Genomic DNA, 23035 nt, shown 5'->3' on the forward strand with positions numbered 1-23035 from the left:
ACTACCAGGAAGGAATGTAGTTTCTAATGCTTGTTGAATTTATAATTGAACAGATCTTAAAACAGCTGCCATGTGCCTGGCTCCTTTCCTCATGGTTGTTCATGCTGTTGTTATTGTAACCCTGGGTGCAGGTGAGATGCACTGGTGCTTCAGTTCCCGCCTCTCCTCAAGCACCTGTGTGGCTGCTCTACACCAGCCTGGGAATGCTGGGAATGCAGTCCCCAAAATAACCCAACTGCTCACCCATTTTGCTGAGCAGTGTAGACTTCACTGAAGATTTGGTGAGGGGTCTACACACTCTCCACTGCAAACAACGTAAATCCACACGGGCATAGCTCATCTCTGTGGTCCCTCCTCCATAGCTACCTCTGGCTACCCTTTCCTTGCTCCTCCCTGCTACTGCCACTTGTAGAACATTCTTCAGGTTACACCCCAGTCCTCAAGTGGTCACCCTATTCATCCCATGACACTACGCCCTCTACAAGAGAATCACCATGTCAGCTCATTCTGCTGCTTTTAGGGCCCTGAGATGCTTTGGGGTATAAGAGATGAAGTGAAGAGGAGCGAGCAGACTCCAGACAGAACAAGCTGGGGTGGAAGAAGACAGTGCTGCTCTTGTCCCCTTCCTCTGCAAGTAAGAACTGTGCTTCAGTCACAGGGGAGCAAAGAAATGGGGGTCCTGGCTCAGAAGGCCTGGATGACTTGGAAAGGAGGCTCTAATGGAGCAGAGGCTCCAGCTGCTGGGACACTGTGGGCTCAGAGAGCATTATGAGAGTCTAGCCAGTTGCCCAGAACAGCTGCTCTATTGGTCCCCTTTGACTTCAGGTGGCTACCATGCAGGCTCAATGGAGCAAGGAGAAAGGTAGTAACCTGAGGAAGAAGGAAGGAGATCTGTGATTGATGGCAATGTGGATGCTCCAGAATTCTGTCAAAAAGGCCTTTATCAGAGAGGATTCAGCAACTCAGATGGATGTTGAGACCACATGGCATTTGTGTGCCTCACAGCATAAGGACTGCTGCCTGCATATAGTGGCAGCTGGGAGAGGGGTGAAGGGAAGATATCAGGGAGGACAATCTGTGCTAAGAAATGGAAGTAACTAACACAGCTACTCTACACAAGCCCTATCACCAATACCAAGTTTTTAAATGCAACCTTTGTTGTAGCCCTATGGCATCTCCATCATCAGCAGTCCCCTAAACATGGTAGGTGAAACCAGACAAGAGAATTAACCAGGTGCCTTCACTAGAGTCATTAGGCTTGCAAGTTAGGCAGCAAAGACTCCAACAGGGGCCGAAGGGTGCATGTGGCATGCAATAAGATTGGCTGTTTTTCATATACGACATTGAATGTGACCTTGGAAGAATCCAAAAGAATTTCTGGATCCTGAGGTGGTAATACTTGAGCATGAAGTAGATGAGGTCCCATACTAGCTCTGTGTCTCCTCCATAGAACTACAGGCCCCATAAGGCTTGAGCCACTTATTGCTATAATAAAAATATAGCAATAATAAAAATGTTGTTCATATATGGGATTTCCATATTCTAGGCTCCATTCCCTGATTTTTGCCTCCATCACAATGTTTCCTTCTCTTAACTATCCTGATAAAAATAAGATTACAATCTCTATTTTGAAGAATGGAAATGGGCACAGAAAGATTTAGTAGCTTACCCAAGATCACATACTGATTAAGTGGAAGAGTCAAATCCAAGTCTGTGTGATTTTAGTTCCTGACCACCTTGAACTCTGTGTGAAGTACAAGTCTGAGGCACTGAAGGAAATACCATCCAGGGAATTTACCATTTCAGGTGATGCAAAAGTGTAGGCATAGGAAATTTTTAAGGACTACTGGAGAGAAATGAGTTCTCCATTTATTACACCTAACAGTATTCTTTGGACAAACATTACGGAAGCTCTATTTATGCCAGAAAATTCACACTTGTTCATGTTGAAACTAACCATTCTATGGGCAGACTTTGGACCTGGTGAGCTGGATCGCTCCAAAGTAACTGATCAAAAACCATGGGAACCTAACTGGGACACCTAACCTAGTTTGGGGTTGAATCAGAGAAGGCTGATCAAGGAAGGACTGTAGGAGTACAGCTCTTTACTATTATTATTAATTTATTCCTCAATGTTTCTTTAACTAGATATTTACTTTTGGCTAAGGTGAAGACTGCAATGAGTAGGTTGAGATTGTGGGGGTTTTATTTACTTAGCTATATGAAAGTCAGATTTAAACAGAGAGGGAGCCAGAGAGAGTTCTTCCATCTGTTGGTTCACTCCCTACATGGCCACATGGCCAGGGATGGGCCAAGCCACAGCCAGGAGTAAAGAGCCTCTTTCATGTCTCCCATGTGGCTGGTAGGGGCTCAAGGACTTGAGTCATCTTCTGGCTCCCTTTCCCCATTAGCAGGGGAACTGGGGAAGCTTGGACTCAGATACCCATATGCGATACTGATATCTTGGGCAATGGCTTAGCTGACTAAACCACAGCACAGGCTTCAGAAGTGCAGTTCTGTATTACTCCAAAGTTTCACTGCAGCATCTCTTTGAGCCATTCATATTTTTTAGTTCCTTCCATACTCCACCACACAGAGGGATGTTTCAATGCCTCTATGTGGTAATCAGAATAAGATGTAGTAGACCAAAGGTGACAATTATAGCTCAGCTCTACTTCCAAATGTTTCCTCTTGCTGGTCTTCCCACGTTTGCTGAGAGGTATACTATGCCATCTTCTCTGCCAGAGGGTAAGAGAGTAATCCAGGGATCCAGGCACACTTGAGGTGATGAGGACTGGAGTCAGATGGAGCATGGTAACTGAGATGAGAAGATGGTAGTAAACATCATCTCTAGACACAGTCCAGGGTCATGAGGAGATTGTGTATGGCTGATACCACAGAGAGTTCTGGAAGGTTTCCTCTAACACCCAGACACAGCTTCTGCAAAGATGCCCTTTTTTCTACATGCATGCTGATTTTGATTACTTCTTAATTGAAACATCAAGGCAGCTTCTGTGGGAACAATGTTCCTTTTCTATAGAGGAGACCTCTAAGATTTAGCAAGACCAAGAACTTTAATGAAAGCGCATTCAAATCTGAGGCTTGAACCAACCTTAAATTCTAATATCAACTTAGTAATAACTGGGTGAGGAAGTGAGGGGTTAGACAGATTAGAAGGGTTTAAACATGAGAAAGTCAAATTAACTGAAAAAGTGGAAGGAAAGCCAAGTTTTTTTGGTTGTCACAGGAATTTAAAATTGAACCTTTCAGAGTAGAGGTTTAAGAAGTGGTTGAGAAGATGTTCTCTGTGAGAGGGGCACTTTATGTCTGATGAGCAGACCGCAACAATGTCAAGAGCAAGGGTCTTGAGGTTGGCATTGTGGTATAGCTGCTAAAACCACTGCCTGCAATGCCAACATCCCATAAGGGCGATATTTTGAAACATCAATGCTCCATTTCTGATCCAGCTCCTTGTTAATGGCTGGGAAGACAGCAGAAGATAACCAAAATATTTGGACACCTACCACAGATATGGGAGACCAGAGAAAGCTCCTGGCTCCTGGCTTTGGTCTGGCCCAGTGCTGGCATTTGTGGCCATATGGGGAGTGAGCCAATGGATGGAAATCTCTCTCTCTTTCCCTCTGTGTTTTTCTCTCCCTGTAATCCCCTCCCTATGACATTCAACATAAATAAATAAACAAATAAATAAATAAATAACAGCAAGTGGTTATGCTGGCGAGGAGAAGGATATATTGACAAGAAAGGAGGTTAATAAATGGAGTGGGCAACATAATAGGAGTCAAGTGGACATTTGGGCCTGGAACACCAACACCAGGAAAAGAATGTGGGCATTATCCCCCCAGGGTCACCTTTTCTAATGTGGAGTGCTTTATGAAACTCTATGATGTATTTCACCAAAGTGGAAATGCTCTGTATTGGGTCCATCCCTCAATAAGTCATGCTACTCTTTAGCACATCATCAGGCTTTAAAAAGATTTGGAATGAAGAAGCATATTGAGTGCTGTTCAACTCACTGTAGACCTACAGATGGTCTTTGGATCATTCTCACTGAAGCCTCCCTGACCAGCCAACTAGATAAGATCAGCTCACTCTGAGGGGCTCCCATCAGTGGTCTGCACTTCCTTTCCAAGCCTTCATCAATCCATGGGCGTTTATCCAATGTCTACTGCCTATTGAAATGAAAGGTCCATTTGTCTTCCTTGTCCTCTTCTGGAAACAGCAGACATACTCCCTTCCATGAGGGAAGAGTGGCATACTTTGGAGCAGCTGCAGAGACTGTTGCTGTTATAGAACAAAATGGGAGGGTGGCTCCCAGTCTTGTCAGCACTGTGTCGTCTTTGCATGATGAGCTCTTGATGGCATTTTGAGTGGGAAAATACTGAAGCCAGGGGACTCATTGTTCCAGAGCAATTGGGTGAATGGTGGAAGGGCTAATGATTTCATGAGCATGACTTAGGGAGAACCAACCAGGCTTTGCTACATCGTGTGGAGAGATGATATCCTTGGGTCTAGGGAAGAACAGGTCAAGATCTGAATTCAAATCCATCTCTTGTAGCTTCACTCCCTGCAGGATTATCTTGGGCCAATCACATCCCACCTCAGAGCTTGGTCCTCATCTATCAAATGGAAATTATGGTTTCTACTTCATGTGATTGTGGATGAGACGATTATGAATTTGAATCATGCAGGCACAGGGCATATAGGAAGAATCCAATGAAAGTGAACTATTATTAACAAATGGCCACGGTTGCTTAGGTTGAGAGGGATGGGCAAGTGAGAATGGTTCAGATGTTTCAAATATGAGTATCTGGGACACTACACACAGGGGATAACACAGACAGTTCTGAGAGGGAAGGAGTATGGTGTGGCAACATTGAAGTTGAAGTGAGGGTATCATATTTAAGTGTTTCACCAGCAGTGGGCACACAGGACCAACCCAAAGGAGAGGTCAGTTTGGAATACAGGGGTAGCAGAGCCACCATGGCTGAAATTGTCAGACTAGATGAATGACTTTAAGGGGGAATAGAAGGAAAGAGAGACAGCATGTGGCTGCCCCGGCAGCCAGTTTATTTGAAGAGTAGGAGAATTGAAACAGAAGTTGACCATATCTCTGTAAGGCAAGGATGTTAAGATTCAGGTTGCCTGAGCCAGCTCAGCAGCTTCTTAACAGTTGGGTCAGGAAAGGCTACCGTGTGAGCTCAAGCCGAAGTGGTGTTCACAGGAGATGTGGAAAGTTCCTGTGGCGACTTCTTATTTAAAGTCCTCACCCCAGTTATTTTCCATTCCTGCTGAGATATCTCTGTGTCCCTCCGGTTATGATGTAAATATTTGATGAAGTACAGTGGGTTGAGATATCGTAACGCTTTAACTGAAAATTCATTTTCTTGAAAGTTAAAGACATACTTTCCATTTGTAAGAATGCAAACCTCTAGATTGGACAAAGAAACGGAAGTGTCACACTACAATTTCTTATCCAAAGCTTCTTAGAGTTTCCAAGAACTTAAAATATTAATAATAATCCCTCTCCCTGCAAGATATGTGAGGCTCATTATCCAGGTTTAAAATTGGGCAAGGACTGAACACAGCACCCAAAACATAGTAGGAATCCGATAAAGGAGTGCCCTCTCCCTTAATATGATGAAGACCAAAATGTTGTCTGCAGACGCTGGGAGATGAGTCATCTGAGAGATTTCCAGATTGGACTAAATTCAATTAGCAGAAGGTAGGGGTGGGGAAGAAAAGAAACTCAACCAGAAGCAGTCAATCAGAAAAGATGTTCTGAAAGGAGATTAGAGAAGGCTGCAATGCAGGAACATTGCAGAAGGCCAGGATAGAAAAGAGCCACAGCTGGTCAATGGAGTGTGGACCTTGAGGCTACAATGTCTTTCTTGGGCAATTCTTTTCCCCATTGTGCAGAGTTGAACAGCCTTTGCCAAGCCAAGTTCAAGTTCTGAAAAACATCTGAATGTCTACTGAGCTCCAGCTCTTTGTGGATCATAATCAATGTGTTGAGAACAGGCACAGTAAGAAGTACCCGAGTGGTGACCATCACCAGTCTCCATTGTCACAGTCTTCCATGAACGCAGAGTGCTGCTGGTACTTTTTAGGATAGCCATGGCTCAGGAAATGGGGCAGCTTTGCAGAAGTGTGCTTTCAAATACCCGAGAGCATCATACTAACTCATGTCCTGGGCTTGGTCAACCTTCATTTTTATCAGAAAGGGGTGGGTAAAGAAATTTTTGGCCCTGTAAAGGGATCCCAAAAGAATGACATATTTGTCAGCTAAGTATAGATACGAACAGTCATGGAGACTCGGCCCCATGGTGCTAGCTTTTCACTCCAGCAACATTCATCTATTGCCAGGAAACACTAGATTTAGTACCTGAGGGACTGCAGTTTCAAATACCTTATACATTTTTTTTTAATACTCTGCCAAGAATTTAAATTGGTAAAAGCTGGGGACTGACAAAACTTGATCCCCAAGAGCTTTTCTGGCACAGGTTTATCAGAATATGGTGCCATTATTTTTATTATAATTATTATTATTATTATTTTTTGCTTTGGTGGGGCGAGAGCTCATTTATAACCCAGTGACTTCTACTCCCAGATGTATATTTCTTTAAAAAAAATTCCCAAGGCTTAAATAAATAGAGGCTTTGCCTTTTGTGGTGGTGCTAGGAGCTGTAGTTGGCGTTACATGCAAGGTGGTTGCAAGTCTTTTCATGTTTTGGGATCAGATCAGAAGGTGTTGAGAGAAGAGAGTTAATTTTAGGGTGTGTGTTACCACCAGCTTCTTGCTGCATTAGACCAGGTCCCCACCAGGTCCCTGCACCTGCTGACCTCCACCACAGACATCCCTGTGAGAACAGCAAAGGCCAGAGAGCCACCGGGAAAGCCTGGGCTTGCCTCCTGGTGCCATCAATTTCTCAGCAACGTCACTTTGGTTGACTTTAGCCTTGCTCAGATTTTTCATCTGTAAAATGATAATTAGATTTGTTTTTCTGAGGGTTGTGGGAAGGATGAAATGAAACAAGATAAATGATGTGAAAACACCTGGCCACTGTGCAAATACTGAGTCCAGGGCTACAGTGGGGTTTGGGGGTGCACAGAGGGGAGAGGACTGCATGGAGCAGGATACGGGATTTCTTTCCAAGGTTAGGCTTTTGACATAGACAGTGGAGCTGAGAAAACAGCCACCACCACGGAGACACATAAAACAAGAAGTTACTGTTTACGGCCCAGCATCTTCTCCGTGCTCAGTACTCCCTGCAGCCATATTTCCGACTCTCTTCAGATCCTTCTCTGATTTGCCCACAAGCAATTTCCAGGGTCAGCTCACCGCTCTCTCCTGCCCTGGGCAGTGGCGGCGGCAGCAGCAGCTCAAGCCTTCGACTCAGACCTAGCATGTCCAATCTGGCTGGAAATGATTCGAGTTTTATTATACAATTAGATCAAGTCTCTTAGGTGCAGTAGCCCTCCTCATACTTAGAAGAATAGATTAGCCATTAGGACTTTGTATATTTTTTTCCCAGTAATTGACACCACATCCCATTTTCTTCACCAAAGGGAAAAAGAACCACATAAAACAATCATGATTTGGGGGGCAGAAGGTGGGGGCTCTAGGGCACTGACAAAGCAACAGCGTCTTGGTCGCAGCCTCAATCCATTCTCTCTTTCTAGCTTTGCATATCCCTAGAAGACAGGCAGAGCAAGCTCATTTTATTTTGTTTTGTTGTTGTTTTCCATTCCAAAACTCCTCAGCTCAGACTGCCCAAGCACTTTGCTAAGAATAAACCAGGCATTCTTTCTGCCACCAAGAACCAAAACCCAGCTACCACTGCTGGACCTGAGCCTGGGCATTCTGAAAAAGCCTTTGGAAATGCCACCAGGACAACTTCCTTCCTTCCTTCCTTCCTTCCTTCCTTCCTTCCTCTCTCCCTCCCTCCTTCCTTCCCTGATTTCCTTCTCACTCTGCATTTTATTTAGGGACCTGGGGCTACTCTCTTTCAGGTGCAGTAGACTCCCTTTCCTTTTTTGCTTGTCCGGGACAGCAAAGAGGTGGGCAGTTGTGGAGTGGCCCTAGCAACAGTACATTGAGCTTGGGAAAACAAGAAGAAAAATAAGGGTCCAAAGCCCAGGTCCTCTTTGACCATTCCCTTCTCTGCTCAAAGTCTGTGATACCCATAGAGGGCCACACAGCCCCTGAGACTGCCTTACCCGCCTTGGACACAGACCATACTTGCTAGAGGCTTTATTTTGCATCTCAGCTAAAAGCAGACACCTCAGGCCAGGCTATGGCGTGGCTCAGCAGACAGGAGGTTGCTGGTCGCCCACCAGCCCTTTCTTCCCAGACAGAGCCCCAGCCACCACAGGCAGCCGTATCCCCCACTGTGGATGTGAGACAGCTTAAGCACATCTCTCAGCTGAGGTTGATGTGTCCAGTCTCAGGGAGGAGCTGGAGTGTCCATTTCCAGTGAGACAATGAACCCATTCATATCAGAATGCCAGATTTTTTCCTCAGGTGCCTCTGACAAGTCAAGACATGCAGGACACTCATCGTGTCAGGTGACCTTCAGTGCATCCCAGGACCCCCCAGGTACTTTACCTTGAATTTGCAACCTTCAGGAAAAAAACCCTCAAGCTTCCTATTTGATCCATAGGGAGTGTGGGAAATCCCAAGATGAAGGGCAACTTGGCCTTGGGTCACACCTGGCGGTGACCTGGCTGTAGCTGAAAACCTAGTGTTCTATCAGACCCCCGCCCCCTGCAGGCCCTAGGCAGCCCCTCTGTCTCTAACGAGGAACAAAAACAAAACAGCCATCATCATCTCCCCCGTGGATCCTGAAAACACAGATGAAATGTTTGTCTCCCACCACCACCACCTCACTTTCAACACACATTGTTTGTTTTTACCTTCACTCATTTAAAAGTGTCTCTACAGGCCTTGCCCCCACTGTGATTAGCTAGGGGGCCAGGGTCAGCAGCACACTTCCCAGTCCCCCCCCAAGCGCACCTGAGGCTCCCCCCTCACACACACCCCAGCACACACCAGGTGGCCCTCTCCTCCACCCCTCTCCTCTATGCTGCCAGCAGAAATCCACCTGGGTTGTATAGCCAATGCCAGGCTCCTAGTTCAAGTTGAATATTGTAACAGTACTTTTACTGCTTTTGGCCAGGGCGTTTTGAGAAGGGTTAAGATATGTGAAAAAGTAGGGTAAGCTAATCTGTTTAGAAAACAGTTCCATTCTAAGTGCTCCGTACCCTCCTCTCCTGGCCTCCCTTCCAGGAAAACAGTTAGCAGCGGCGGCACAATTTTGCTCCGTGGTGGGGGTGGGGAGTTTCCATTTTCTTCCTATGGGATCTTTTTTTATTAGTTTTTTTTTTTTAACTGTTTTTCTTTCCCTATGCTGCTTTACTGCCTTGTATCTATCTACCCCCAAGGAGCTTAAAAACCTCAAGTAAGTATTATGAGATTTTTTTTTTTAGTGTGTTTTCTGAGTGTTCTGGTGCAAGGGCTGGCGATCACACTCTGAGCGTTGGTGTGCTGGGGAGGCTGGAGTAGGACTGTGCACACGGACCTCAGGACCTTTTGGCTTGATAGATGGCTGGTCCGTCTTCGGCATCGGAGGGACAGCTCTCCTGGTTAAAGGCATTGTAGCACCCGCTGCATGAAGGAGGCAATGAATGCACTGGATGTCACTTCAGGCAGTCTCTCTTAATCTGCCTGTGGTGGCCACCGATTCTTCAGGTGTTGTATATCTTCCACACGAGGGTGACAGTGGCCGCAGATAAAGACATCCAGCGGTTGCTTCCTCTGATCATATGTGTTAGAGGGCACGCCTCTCACCCAGCTCCATCTTTCCACTGGAAAGCATCTAAACTGGGGACAATGAGCATCATGGGGACTTCCTGTCTCCCAAGACCGAAGGTGAGGCCGGAGCGTCAGGAGCAAGTGTTTGCACCTGTTTGAGGGAGACTGGCGTGTCATCATGCATTTGATGGACTGGGCTAGTCCAGTAGATTCCTCTGGGCTTCCTTGCCTGGTCTGAGAGCACACTGGGCTTGCCCGAGAGAGAGCACGGAGACCCTGAAAGTTTCTGCTCCTTTCCCATTCCCTTGCTTGCCTAGTGTCCCATGGCAGACATCAGTAAAGACAACACAGGGGACCCCAGAATCCTTCTTAGCACAAAGTTCTTGACTTTCCTGCTGCCCTGCCTCCCAAGCCAACGTGGCTGATCGAGGCATTTCCCCAATCACCAGTTATTTGGTTTCCTCTTCTATGATTTTTATATTGTATTTTCCTTCTTTACCACCTCCATCTATTCTGTCTGATTTACACTGATTCTCTTTCTTTTATGCCAACAAAATTTAGCCAGCTTCTAATAATAAAATCCATGCAATAGCAAGTTTACTGTTAAACATCAAGAAGGTTTTGAATATTTATTTTAAAAATATTTCTGTTTTTAAAAGTATCATTGTAAAATCATACTTTTTTTTCTAAATGGATGCCGGGCCCGGTGGCGTGGCCTAGCGGCTAAAGTCCTCGCCTTGAACGCGCCAAGATCCCATATGGGCATCGGTTCTAATCCCGGCAGCTCCACTCCCCATTCAGCTCCCTGCTTGTGGCCTGGGAAGGCAGTTGAGGACGGCCCAAAGCTTTGGGACCCTGCACTTGCGTGGGAGACCTGGAAGAAGTTCCTGGCTCCTGGCTTCAGATCAGCTCAGCTTCAGCCATTGTGGCCTCTTGGGAAGTAAATCAGTAGACAGAAGATCTTCCTCTCTCTCTCCTCCTCTAGGTATAACCGACTTTCCAATAAAAAAAGCTAAATCTTTAAAGAATATCATTATGTAATGATACAATTTTTTGGTATGCTGTAGGAGTTACTCTGTCCTCCTTGGCACATTTCCCCTGCTTTCCATGATTCTGATATGACCAGAAAAATCAGATACTTGAGGGTCACAAAGTCTTAGAATCCCTTTTAGTCCCATAACAGTTTTGTGGTCTTAGGACAATCATGTAAACTAAAAGATTTATTTATTTATTTGAAAGGCAGAAAGCATGTTGGTGATGGGGGTACTAGAGGAAGGGAGAGACAGACAGAAAGAAAGGCTTACCTTTCATCCTTTGCTTCACTCCCAAATGGTTGCAACAGCCACATCTGGCCCAGGCCAAAGCCCAGAGCCAAGAACCTGACCCAAGTCTCCCGCATGCCAAGCAAGGACTCAGGTACTCGGGCCGTCCTCCACTGCCTTCCCAGGCACAACAGCAGGTGTCACATCAGAAGCAGAGCAGCCGGGACTCAACCTAACAGTCCAGTAAGGGTGCCAGCATTCCAAGCAGCAGCTTCGCTGGCTGTACCACAAAGCTGGCCCCTATGCAGCTTTTTTCAGTCTCAGTGTCTTTTGCCTATAAAATAAGAATCCCAGGGCTTTCCTTTATATTTTGTCTTGAGGAGTAACACCAGTTGGATGCGATACCACACATGCAGCTCCTAGCTCAATCTTCAACACACAGTAAGGAGCAAAGCATGAGCTAACTGGCTGTTTGCCAGGGTATCACAATGCCAAGACTGTTTGATGATCACTGCCCTTCTTTGAACCCCAAGTTAGATCTTGCCTGTCCCTGAGCCTGGAATGCTTGGAATACAGCAGTCCTTGAGAACATGGCATGTCCAAGTTCTACAGGGGCAATGAGATGATCCTTCTAGAGTGTTGTCCCTGCTGTCCTCCTAGAGGAATGTGGTCTCACCGTCAGGAAGTGCACTGGTGTGGTAGAGAGCTGCTGTGTTTGGTAATCCCATCATCTTCAGCTCACAGGTGGCTCTTCACCTGCTCCTCTCTTATGACTTCTGCTGCTGCTTCTCTCTGTTACGACCAATCCACTGACTCACCAACAAGACCTCAAAGTTGGGGACCAGAGTGAAAAGCTCAACTTCTACCTGGCCCATGGGGGAAGTCCATCTCAACTTCTCCAAAGCTAATTGAGCCCATACACATGCACCTATTTTATCAGTTGATTCCAAGCACCAAAGGACATTCAACAAGCTGTATTTTCTGGTCACCCAAACCTATCAATGACCGGAGGTGGTTGCAGGGGTATAACACTGAAGCATCCCATGATGTGGCTTAGAAGATGGCTTTGCTTATTTATTTCACTAAGGAAGGCCTGAAGGAAGACTAATGACCAACTGGGCATGTTCTGAAGAATCCGGGGGCTGTGGCCAACACTGACGTTGGGTGATGGATGTGCAGTAGCAGGGGCTAGTCCTCATGTACTGTATGTCACCACCGGAAATGCCGGGATGCTTTTTCAGGGAGCCGACCCCTCCCCTTGCCCACTCACTCCCTTACTTTCTTTTCTTTTCAGTCCGGATCAGATGGGTGTGGAGGTGGGACAGGAGGCAGAGGCCCTAGGGAGCCACACTAGGGACACACATGGATCCCAGCTGGATCACTTCTGCAAGGCAATGGGGAGGGAAATCCCAGGTAAGCATTAGAACCTGATGGTGGCAGGATGTGGGGAAGACAAGGAAGACGAATACACAGAAGGAAGAAGACACAGGTGGACAGGCAAACGGGGACTCCCTAGCTCAGGGTTTGCCATCTGCTCACTCCAGAACCAGCCTGCATCGGACAGACTATAGCCAACGCTCAGGCAAGCCATGACTACCTTGTTTCCTAAGCCGACCGTGAACACACCCACCCGCTTCCTGTGTTTGTGCACGTGTGTGCACGTGGACATGCGGAGCAATTAAAACGGAAGACTGAAGACCGAACAAATCGATGCTTACAGATTCATAATAAGTTCCTCTCTCCATATATACTTATTTATTTATTTCCTCTTTAGCCACTAAAGAAGCAACAGCGATCTTGCAGGGAGCAGTTGTTGCCAGAGGCTGAATCATGGCTATATTGATTTGATTATGTAAAAGCTCAGAGGAACCTAAAGCCAGATACAGAAATATCTCATAGCCCCGAACCCTAGGGGACACACACTAGTAAAAAAGCAATCTTTATATTGTTCCTGATAAAAGCATCATTAGTTTCCTCATAGTGAAACCATTTCTCTGCTGATACAGGCTATGGGCTTGCTTTCCTCCAGAACCCACTCAGACATAATTAACACTCAGTTACCAGACTTGAGCTTCCCTGGGGGTGAGCCGCTCAAGTTGGGGAGGGGGTAGGGAGCCAGAAATGGAGAGAAACAAAGACCGGGAGAGGGGAGGGGTCCGGGACGAGGAGAGGGAGGGAGATGAGGTAGGGGAACAGACAGAATGGAATCCATCTCTTCTGGGTATTCTCCAGCAGCCCCCCTACTGACTGCACAGCATGGCTTGGTGAGCCTCGGCGCGGTGGCGCCCTCTGCTGGGGCTATGCGTTCTCCCAGCCGCATGTCTGCACCTAGGAGCCCTGCCAGCTCGGGCATCTTTCTTCCCTATGGCTCTTACTTTCCTTGTGGGTATACAGCCGGCAGCACCCCCTTCCCAGAGAGCGGGTTGCCTCCCTTCTCTCCCCGGGGCAGACAGACCCATGCGTGCAGACGAGTTCCAGTTCTGTGTTGATGCTCCGTGGTTTCTGGGTCGGTTTGCCCAGCTTCTGGTAGGCAGTAGCTTCTCACAAAAGCCCATACACAAAGCAGTGTTTCTGGGAGAACAACATGGCTGGCCTTGCAAACTTCAAGTTTTAAGGGCTTGGGGAAATAGCAGCTGTAGGGGCGTCCCAGGTCCCTACTTTGTGGCTAGCAGGTTAATGCCGATGAGCCCTAGGGGCAGGGCCTGGCCACCCACAGGACTGGCCTGAGCCCTGGGGGCTGGCATCCTTTGGCCTCACTCAGGAGAAGTGAAAATGCCAAGTGTGTTGCTTATTCTATGTACTTCTGAGCGAATAAGGGCCCTTTCAGGAAAGAAAAAAAAGTGTTGGTTTTGGAATTTTTGGATGCGGTTTGAAGTCCCTAAGCAGGAAGAAGGCATGTCATTTCAGGAGGAGTTTATTTTAGCCCCTGTACACTAACAAGCCTGTGGGTGCGCACACACACACACACACACACACACACACACACACACTTGCTTAACACGTTGGGCAGAGATGTAACTGCACAGCTGCTTTCACCCACAGGGATCCCAACCAGTGCCACTCAGTCCTCAGACAATAAGTACTGCTGTCTTGATGTCCCAGGTCTCACAGCTGGCCCCTCGGCCTCCCTCCCCTTCCTCCCCTGGCTTCCAGCAAAGCTGATGCTCCAGGGAAACCTAGGACATCTCTCCCAGGCATCTTCCTGCCCCTCCGTCCCTCTGTCCTGCCAGTCCCATTGGAAGTCACTTCAGAGAGAGCAGAGAGGGTGTGCATTCCCAGGGTGGGCACATCCCTGCCATGACCACAGAGCAGCAGCTTCTGGGGGCACTTGAGGAGCAGTGAGAGCTCCAAGGACAGGCAGGCTCACCGGGCAGCAGCCTTGTTTCTGAGTCACCTTGTCCAGGTGCACCTCAAGTCTGTCATGTGCCTCATTTTCCCTGTCTGTGAAACAGGAAGAGTGCAAGTACCTGCTTCACGGGATTGCTATGTCACAACATGGGTTTATATCTAGGATCAGAGGGAATGGTTCTCGACGCATTGCAACCGCTAAGTGTTTGTTCAACAAAAGAACACAACTGGGGCTGTTGCGGCTGCTTTCAGGAGTTCCCCGGGAGCCTTTTCTGCGATCTGTCTTTGGATAAAGAAAAAGAAAAAAGGCACAAAGAAATCACAGCTCGGCTCTCTCAACACAAGGGAATCCTTCGCGTACCTTATAGATTATCTCTTATTGTAAGTTGCTGTATGGCACAAGCAGAGTTCAAAAACTTCAGTGGAAAATGGAATTAAAAGTGAAATGCCTTTCAGTACGAAAATTTTGCAACTGGTGCATATGCTTTTCCATAATACACATTTATGTGAACTTTTGCATGATCATCCCTCTGTATGGCCTTGACCTACAGTGAATCTGGGGGGGGGGGGGCACGGTGGGGGGTCTCCCCCTCTGCACAACCTTCTGGATAATTTCTTTAGTGCATTCAGAGAATCTGATTCAGGCAGCTTTCAAACCTCCCTGTAAACAATAGTCTTAGCTTCCTCCTTTGGTTTTCACTCCTCTTTTGGAGAAAACATTAGAATCAACGCGATGTAGCACACTTAATGCTTTTGATCCTCTCTCTTCTGTTTTTATCATTCCCTCTCCCTTGTGCCATGGCAGAGGCGAAAGCTGGTTAGTGTTCTAAGACACACTGGCCACTGAACATTAAACAATCAATGCCTCGGGGACAGAGCTAGACAAAGACATGGTGGTCTTAGTGGGAAGTCTAATAAGTTAGCATTTCTCCACATTGATTTTCTTTAAATATCGGTTTAGTGTTTGGTGTTGGTGGGATGGTGGGAAGCGGAAAAGGATGGTGGACCCTATTTGCATATCCTCACTCAAAGAAATGAAAGACCTTCAACCAACCAGACCTGCCTTCCAGCAAAACCGATGAGGAATCCGCTGCAAAGACTATTTCTTTTAGGGATCCCATCTACACATATACTCCTTTTTTTTTGTCTTGCTTTATTAGTATTTTTTTTATGATACAGTTCCATATGCTCTGGGATTTCCTTTTCTCCCTCACCAAATCCTCCCCCTTGACACACACACACTGATTTTCCCTTTACTATTTCAATGGTAGAATTCTTCATAAATAGATTGCGCTCTCTTTTCTTTACTCAATTATTACCACAGTCTTGCTTATCTGGTAAGGCTAAATAGCAGTGTACTGGGGCCATGATGTGATAGTCACCTGGGAGGATGGCTCCTGTCATAAGGACACAAGCCTTCAGGCCTCCTACTTAACTGCATGTAAGAGGAATGGAGCTGTGCAGCTGGAGACGAGCCAGCCAGGCACGCCAGAGGGGCAGGTGGCTGATGGTGATCACCGTGGTCCCCAACAAAGCAAGCCGGACACCAAGTGTTTGCTGTCTTCCTAGTCTGTTCCGAGCAGGTGAATTAGAGACAGGCAGGACATAGACATGTTCCTCTTCCTCATACCTCCCCGTGTCTCCTCAATAGCTTATGTGATACAGCAGTTCTTTCCATGGAGGAATAGACCAGAAGTGACTGGCAATGCAGTCTGTTCAAAAAACTCAGCTTCTGAATCCACAAAATGCCTGCCCACACCTGCTGACACCGGAGGCTTGTGGGAAAATCCCAGCAGCTCCCTGCCCCCAAGCTGCAGCGCTCACAAATTCCCTACCCACTCTGTATGCTTACATGTCTCATCTTGCTCCTACTCACACTGCACCTCTCAAATCAAGTGTCTCTTCCAGGCAGCAAGAGGCTCCTTCTCTCTGGGCTGCTCCAGTCTTGTCTCTCGCAACCCAATTTTACCAACTACTGGTAAGTAAAATGAGCAAGGGACCAATACCAAATTGATGTTAATGAGCAAGCTCCAGGGTGCTCATCCAAGCAGAGCCTGCCTGGCAATGTTGGGACCCCAGGAATTAACTCAATGTACCTTGGCCATGGTGGGAGCACAGTGTGTCATGCACTCTGCCAAGCAGCTGGATTGGGGATTGTGCATTTTCTACACTCTTTCAGTGCTCCATGAGGACCTTCCTATGGTGTCCCTCTAACTGGGTATATATTCAGAGGAGGTTTCATCCTCCCAGCTTCATTAACAGAAATAAGCTGGATGTTCTTGCATGTCACTGACAGTCCTCAGTGCTCAGACCAGCCTGCAAACTGCAATGGGTGGGAAAGATAGAGAAAACCTAGTAACCCTGGCTTCAAGAGATCAATGCTCATTCCCTGCCCGAACTGTGAGCTGTGCTTTGTGACTCACTTCTGAGAATGGAGGCAGTTCGAAGGGACTAGCGGTAACTTCTGTGACTAGACTATAAAAGGCATGGAGGCATCCTTGCTACTCTCTCTGGATTGTCTTCTCTGGGGAAGCCAGCTGCTGTACCCCAGGAAGATTCAAGAAGCCCCACAGGAGGTCGCCACAGCAAGGAAGCGAGGCCCATTGCCCGCCCACAGCTGATGAGAAAGGCTCCAACCATGAACCATGTATATGGCTGATCCCTTTCAGAAGTGGGTCCCCCAACTCCTCAAACTGTCACACAATAGCAGGCTCCAAGAACCCCGGAGCCTGAACCCCAAGCTGAGTTGCTCCTAAATCCTTACCTGGGAAAATGAAGATGATGAGCGTTAGTAAACAGCTGACTGTTGGAGTAATTTGTCACACACTAATGGGAAATGAATACAGATGGTGATAAATCAACAATGCTTTTGGGGTCAGAGATCTGTCTAAAAGTGACATGTGGTGAAGCAGAATATGAGAATACAGATAGAGATCATTTCCAGCAAAAACTTCCCATCTTGGGCACAGCAGCAGCTAGTGTCTATTTCCCTAGAGATACACAGCTGCTGTTCTTCTGGGGGTGCGCCTCCTGAGGAGGGCTTGGTCTGCTCCTGATGCTGGGAGGACCCTTTTTGCTGGACCCTAGCTGAGAGGCAGACCTGAGACAGTTTGTGTCTTCTGTCTCCTGGGGAGCCCACCACAGGCAGGAAACAAACCATTCAACCCAAGGAACCAAGTCACACCTGGCCTCTACCTCTCACCTGCAGACCTGGGGAAAATTCACGGAACTTCACAAAGCCTCCACTCTCTCATCTGTGAGATGGGCATAATAGAAAGGTCCATCACTCATCCCGTCATAAGGAGCAGGTGAGGGAACATGTGAAGGACCTCACAGACCACATGTTCAGGGTGCTATAGAAATATGCAAGCTTTGTTTCGATTTTCCTGCATGGCCCACCCCTCTGCCCAACGATCTTACATTTGCTCAGCAATCTCCTACTATCCTAATGTTGATATGTTTCTATTTAAAGATGGAACCAGAATGCCTGGAGACATGTAGCTCCCACAAAGGACTGCTCATGCATGAAGGTTAAGATGGCATCGGAAAGGCACTGCAGAAGAGCAACTTTCTGATGGAGCTTCAGAGAGGCGGCATGCAAGGCCAAGTCTCAACTCACTGTGTGGGATGCTCTTGCTGCCAAACACAGTCCCGCCTGCAGGTGGGGAACTGCAGTTCCTGAGGCTGCAAACTCTCTGCCTTCCATCAGTTCCTTCTGGCTCCTACTCTCCTCCCTTACCTCCATCCCCACATGCTTCTACCTTGTCAGCTCAAATGCAGAGATACTGAAATGTGGTTTATCCTAGCAGCCAGGAAGTTGAGAGAACAAGTTAAAACTATTTTCTTAACTCATCGCTTCTTTCCAGGAAGCACTTATGCGGGATGAATAAAGAAAGAGAGCCATTTAGATCATTTCACTTGTCTGTTCCCACCTGTCAAAGCGATGAGCAGCCAGCAGGACGGACTCTGTTTAAGTGAATGGAGACCTCGCTCTGCCATGCCCAGTGGCAGTCTCTGGGATTGTTTGCATGGAACTCTCCTGAAAGAACTGCAAAGTCCCAAAGCCTTGGCCAATGGAGCTAAGCCTTTTCCTAAATGTTCCAGCTGTGTCCCATTTTGCAGGAAAGTTGCTGGTAAGAAGTGTTCTCGGTTTGCATTCAAGGTCATGACAAATGGGGACATGTTCCATCCCCAGACTGCCAAGGCAATGCAGAGAGAACCTTTTGAGGTCTCTGCTCTCAAAACTGCCCTTCCAGGGCCAACCTTTAGTGCCTTGGAGCCTACAAGGGCCAAGCATCTAGGACAGGGCAACACCTGGAGTAGAACTCAACCACAGAGCCGCAGGGCCCCCAAGAAAGGGCACACCCTCTTGTTCACACTTGCTTCATCTGCTCCCCTTTTATGTGTGGTGTGTGACTCAGTCCTTTTGATAGTGGAGAAGAGATGAATTCCTGAGGAAGTTTGCTGGCTTTATGGGCAGGCACTGTAGCTGCCATGGCTTGGCATTGTCTATGTCTCAAAGTGAAGGATCTGGGTAAAAGTCGCAGGTGTGCTTCCAGCTGCAGCTTCCTGCTGATGAGCATCCTGGGAGGAAGCCCACAATGAGTCCAGTGATTTTGTTTCTGTCCCACACATGGGAGGTCTGGATTGAGTTTCTGGTAGCAGGCTCCCACTGGATCCAACACTGCTTGTTGTAGGTATATGGGGAGTGAACCAATAGTTGGGAAATATCTACCTGTCTCTACCCCTCAAATAAATAAATAAATAAATTTTAAAAAGATGTTATATGGAAAGATGCACCTATCAGGGACAGGAATTGGAAGATGTTGGTCCAAAAGATGGATATAGAGACTATCCTCTCTCTGCCTCTCTCCCTCCCTCTCTCTTGCATCTTCTTTTTCAGTTCAGTGCCATGGATTCTCACTTCATCCCCACCAGTCCGCCACATTTTCTCCCTGCCTCAGCTCCTGCTCCCATATCATGGATGCAGCTTCATCTCACTCAGAGTTTTATTCTCTAGAACCTCATCCAGCTCTGCTGTGCCCTATGACAGACGTCCCTTTGCTCCACTTCCTTCTGCTCTCAGCTTTGACAGAGCACACTGTGTCTTGTTTTGTTGTTTTGTTTTCTAGACAAGCTTCAGTGTGCCTTCTTTGGATTAAGGCCCCACTTCGGTGCAGTCAGCCGTCTCAGGGACAAGGCACGTAGTGTGAAAGGGAGTGCCTAGGGATAGTCCTCCAGCAGCTATACGCAGGCAAGTTTCACTGAGCAGGGGGACATGAGCATGACTGGCATTCTCAGCTCTGTAGCAGTGGCATTACAGTGAGGCAGTGACTAAGTCAGGGTGACTGCCCACAAGGTGGGTGTTCAAGTTTCCTCTTCCTCATCTCTCTATTAATCAGTAAAGACGTTGCATTGAACTTGACCTTCCATCAAATACTGCTTGGAGGTTCATGAGGCCCTCAGGAATGTAGGGTCCCCTCCCCACTCACAATTGGTCACCTCAGTACCCAGCAAGTTCAAAAGCTTGCTGAGCTTGGAACTGCAGGTCTGAGTGTCAGGGAAGGCTGCTTTGCTGAGTGTGGACACCAGACTCTTTGGCATTAGGTCCCTGCATGTCATATAACAAACCTATGGTTTAATTTGGAAACTCCTTGAAGCATGAGCAGATGCCAATGATGTCCTAAAGAAAAACAATTTTGTAGCTGTCAAACTGATGATAAAATGGCCGAAAGGACAGGAAATTAGCTATGCAAATGGTGAGACGTAAGTCACACGCTTCCATTTCACTGTGACAGTGTGAAAATTGGAAACATTTTTTTTGTCAATATGGTAAAAAAGGAAAGGACTATGTGCACTCTCTTATGAAGGAAACTATGGTACTATGTCCAAATTGTCTGCGATAGGCCCCAGCACTCTTTTGAAGTTGTTTTTCTCACTTCACCAATAGCTCAAGGGCCATTGGAGTCATAGTGAATTTGTTTTTGTGATTTGAAGAAACTAACGCAGTGAAAGAAAGCACATGACCCTTACTGCAATGGATAATGATGAAAAGATAAAGTACACCTTAATCTGTTGCTTATCAATTGGTTTAATTCTACCAATTAAAAAAATTTCAAGTCTGTAGCAAACAATTAAAATTGGTATCTTATGACTGCTGTCTTGGCATGTGGGCTAATCTTCCACCAGCAGTGCTGGCATCCCATATGGGCACTGGTTTGTGCCCAGGCTGCTATGCTTCAGATCCAGCTCCCTGTTAACGAATGGCCAGAGACAGCAGTGGAGGATGACCTAAGTCTTTGAGTCCTTGCACCCATATGGAAGACCCAGAAGAAATTTCTGGCTCCAAGTCTCAGATCAGCCATTTAGGGAGTGAGTCCATAGGTAGTAGATTTCTGTCTTTCCCTCTCTCTGTAACTCTGATTTTCAAATAAAAATAAATAAATAAATAAATCTTCCTTGTTTAAAAAGGAAAAAAAAAAAAGGATCTGAAGTTCAAACTATATCACTGTTAGATCGACGCTTAATTCCAAGCTCCAGACCACCTTATAAATCGCAGTGGGACAGGCTTAGAGTGCCTGAAACTACTTCCAAGGGAGAGCACCTGAGCAGGTTAAAACTTCCTCCATTCTTGGGCTGTTTCTCAATCCTTGGTTTGCGGATCCGCAAACCAAAGGCTGAAGGGCTCACTTCCAAGTTCCAGAAAGGACTGGAAGACAAGGCCTCTGGCGGGTTTAGCGAGGCGTCCAGCTCAGCATGAAGACGGGCCACATTCAGCACTGCTTTACTCAGCTTTCCTGTTGGAAAGAGAAAGAAAATATTTAAACAGCAGCTTGCCTCAGAGGCAAAAATTCCAAATCTAAATAACACAAACTCCTATTATCATTCTCATTAAACTTTAATTCAGGTAATATGTTTCCAATGTTCCTTGGGTTTTTTTTGGGGGGGGGAGTGATTCAGAAACTTGTCATTTTCTATGACATGGTTTTGTAAGTATAGAGGGACTCCCACCTTCCCTTTGCTCTGCATCCTCTCCCCATCACTATTTTCCCTCATATTATGGCAATAGTATAGTCTTCAGCAACATTCACAAATCTAACATTCTGTTGTTTAAATATATCAAGACATTGCACTATAGGCAATGGTAGACAGTCCAATATATTATTGCCAAGGTATATTTAACAGTTTCATTAAGGAGTCCTGCTTTTATTTGGGAGTAGAGATGCATGCTACAATGTATCTTCACTTATCGATATGCCTGTCTGCATTATGCAGTTCATCTTTAAGAATATATGTATATACAGTTACAGATCTATTTATTTTGTATTTTGCGTGAAGGTTGCCCTAGATTAGAGAGAACATATGATATTTGTCCCTTTGTGATAGGCTTATTTTACTGAACAAAATGGTCTCATGTTGGGACCATTTTGTTGCAAATGATAGGATTTCATTCTCTTTCAATGGCTCAGTAGTCATCCCATAAAGTAGATGTAACATGATTTCTTTATCCATTTTTCTATTGACAGTCATCTTGGTTGTTATCATGCTTTCGTTATTGTGGGTTGTGCTGCTATAAATGTAGGATTGCAGATCATTTTCTCATATGCAGATTTTACTTTGTTTGGATTGGTTCCCAGAAGTGGATTGCTGGGTCATACGATAGAACAATTTTCAGTTGTCTTAGCACTTTTAATACTGATTTCCATAGTGGCTGCCCTGCCTTACACTCTATCAGAAGCAGAGTAGGTTACCTTTTACCTTTACTGTTAACAGATTTCTGAATGTAGGCCAAGCTCTTTGGAGCTAGGTAGAACATCAAGTGGTTTTTATTTGCGTTTCCCTGATAGCTAGGGAATCTGAGCATTTCTTCATCTGTCCATTTGCCATTTGAATTTGTTCTTTTGAAAAATGCATGGTTATTTATCTTGCCCACTCCTTCACAGTGTGGTGTGTTTTCCTGTTACTGGGTTTCTGAAGCTCTGTGTAAATCCTGGATATTATTTCCCTAATGGTAATGTAGTGTGCAAAGATTTTCTTCCATTCTGTTGGTTGTTTCTTCACTTCGTTGACAGTTTCCTTTGCTGTACAGAAGCTTCTCAGATTGATGTAGTCCCATTTGTCATGTTGGCTTTGACTGCCTGTTTTTTGGTGGCTTTTCTAAGAAGTCTTTACCAATGCTACATCTACTAGAGTGCTTCCTATGCCTTCCTCCAATAGTTTGATGGTTTCTGGGTGCATGTTCATTTCCTTGATCCATTTAGAGCTGATTTTTGTATAAGGTCACAGGTGAGTGTCTTGTTGCTTGCATCTGCAGGCTGTAATCCAAGTGTCCCGATAGTATTTGTTGAGAAGACCAACTTTTTCCTTGTGTTATTTTCAGTTCTCTTGTCTTGGCTAGATGTGTATGGGTTCACCTGTGTAATTTCTATTCTGTTCCACTAATTTTCTCTTTTTCAGTGCCATTTGCAGACTGTTTTGATGACCACTGCCCTGTAATATGTCTTGAGGTTTGGAATCGTGATTCCTCCAGCTAGATTTTTATTCTTCAGGATGGCTTTGGCTATTCGTGGTCTCTTGTGTTTCCAAGTGATTG

The sequence above is a fragment of the Ochotona curzoniae genome, unplaced genomic scaffold (genome assembly GCF_017591425.1).
Source record: "Ochotona curzoniae isolate NIBS_2020 unplaced genomic scaffold, NIBS_Ocur_1.0 scaffold_3208, whole genome shotgun sequence".
Taxonomy (NCBI): domain Eukaryota; kingdom Metazoa; phylum Chordata; class Mammalia; order Lagomorpha; family Ochotonidae; genus Ochotona; species Ochotona curzoniae.